This window comes from Cololabis saira, chromosome 16 (genome assembly GCF_033807715.1).
Source record: "Cololabis saira isolate AMF1-May2022 chromosome 16, fColSai1.1, whole genome shotgun sequence".
In the NCBI taxonomy this organism is placed as follows: domain Eukaryota; kingdom Metazoa; phylum Chordata; class Actinopteri; order Beloniformes; family Belonidae; genus Cololabis; species Cololabis saira.
Genome location: NC_084602.1, coordinates 43,421,120 through 43,423,417, shown reverse-complemented (window position 1 = coordinate 43,423,417; position 2,298 = coordinate 43,421,120).

Sequence of the window (2,298 nt, the reverse complement as noted above, 5' to 3'; positions counted from 1 at the left end):
TAATTTATGTGTCCACTATAGGGCAAATAAATTCATTTAAATGCAGTACTTAATGTGTCCACTAGAGGGCAAATAAATGCATTTAAATGCAGTAATTTTTATGTCCACTAGAGGGCAAATAAATGAATTTACATGCAGTGATTTTTATGTCCACTAGAGGGCAAATAAATGGATTTAAATGCAGTAATTCATGTGTCCACTAGAGGGCAAATAAATGCATTTAAATGTTGTAATTTATGTGTCCACTGGAGGGCAAATAAATGCATTTAAATGTTGTAATTTATGTGTCCACTAGAGGGCAAATAAATGCATTTAAATGCAGTAACTTTTATGTCCACTAGAGGGCAAATAAATGGATTTAAATGCAGTAATTCATGTGTCCACTAGAGGGCAAATAAATGCATTTAAATGTTGTAATTTATGTGTCCACTGGAGGGCAAATAAATGGATTTAAATGCAGTAACTTATGTGTCCACTAGAGGGCAAATAAATGCATTTAAATGCAGTACCTTTTATGCCCACTAGAGGGCAAATAAATGCATTTAAATGTAGTAATTTTTGTGTCCACTAGAGAGCAAATAAATGCATTTAAATGCAGTAATTTATGTGTCCACTAGATGGCAAATAAATGCATTTAAATGCAGTTATTTATGTGTCCACTAGAGAGCAAATAAATGCATTTAAATGTAGTAATTTATGTGTCCACTAGAGGGCAAATAAATGCATTTAAATGTAGTAATTTATGTGTCCACTAGAGGGCAAATAAATATATTTAAATGCAGTTATTTATGTGTCCACTAGAGGGCAAATAAATGGATTTAATTGTAATAATTTATGTGTCCACTAGAGGACAAATAAATGCATTTAAATGCATTAACTTTTATGTCCACTAGAGGTCAAATAAATGCATTTAAATGTAATAATTAATGTGTCCACTAGAGGGCAAATAAGTAATTTTATTGCAGTTATTTGTATGTCCAATAGAGGGCAAATAAATGCATTTAAATGCAGCACTTTTTGTGTCCACTAGAGGGCAAATAAATGCATTTATATGCAGTATTTTTTATGTCTACTAGAGGGCAAATAAATGGATTTAAATGCAGTAACTTATGTGTCCACTAGAGGGCAAATTAATGCATTTAAATGCAGTAATTTATGTGTCCACTAGAGGGCGAATAAATGCATTTCAATGTAGTAATTTATGTGTCAACTAGAGGGCAAATAAATGCATTTAAATGCAGTAATTTATGTGTCCACTAGAGGGCAAATAAGTCATTTAAATGCAGTAATTTTTATGTCCACTAGAGGGCAAATAAATGCCTTTGAATGTATTAATTTTTGTGTCCACTAGAGGGCAAATAAATGCATTTAAATGCAGTACCTTTTATGTCCACTAGAGGGCAAATAAATGCATTTAAATGTAGTAATTTATGTGTCCACTAGAGGGCAAATAAATGCATTTAAATGCAGTAATTTATGTGTCCACTAGAGGGCAAATAAATTCATTTAAATGCAGTACTTAATGTGTCCACTAGAGGGCAAATAAATGCATTTAAATGCAGTAATTTTTATGTCCACTAGAGGGCAAATAAATGAATTTACATGCAGTGATTTTTATGTCCACTAGAGGGCAAAAAAATGCATTTAAATGCAGTAATTTATGTGTCCACTATAGGGCAAATAAATTCATTTAAATGCAGTACTTAATGTGTCCACTAGAGGGCAAATAAATGCATTTAAATGCAGTAATTTTTATGTCCACTAGAGGGCAAATAAATGAATTTACATGCAGTGATTTTTATGTCCACTAGAGGGCAAATAAATGGATTTAAATGCAGTAATTCATGTGTCCACTAGAGGGCAAATAAATGCATTTAAATGTTGTAATTTATGTGTCCACTGGAGGGCAAATAAATGCATTTAAATGTTGTAATTTATGTGTCCACTAGAGGGCAAATAAATGCATTTAAATGCAGTAACTTTTATGTCCACTAGAGGGCAAATAAATGGATTTAAATGCAGTAATTTCTATGTCCACTAGAGGGCAAATAAATGAATTTACATGCAGTGATTTTTATGTCCACTAGAGGGCAAATAAATGGATTTAAATGCAGTAATTCAGGTGTCCACTAGAGGGCAACTAAATGCATTTAAATGTTGTAATTTATGTGTCCACTGGAGGGCAAATAAATGCATTTAAATGTTGTAATTTATGTGTCCACTAGAGGGCAAATAAATGCATTTAAATGCAGTAACTTTTATGTCCACTAGAGGGCAAATAAATGGATTTAAATGCAG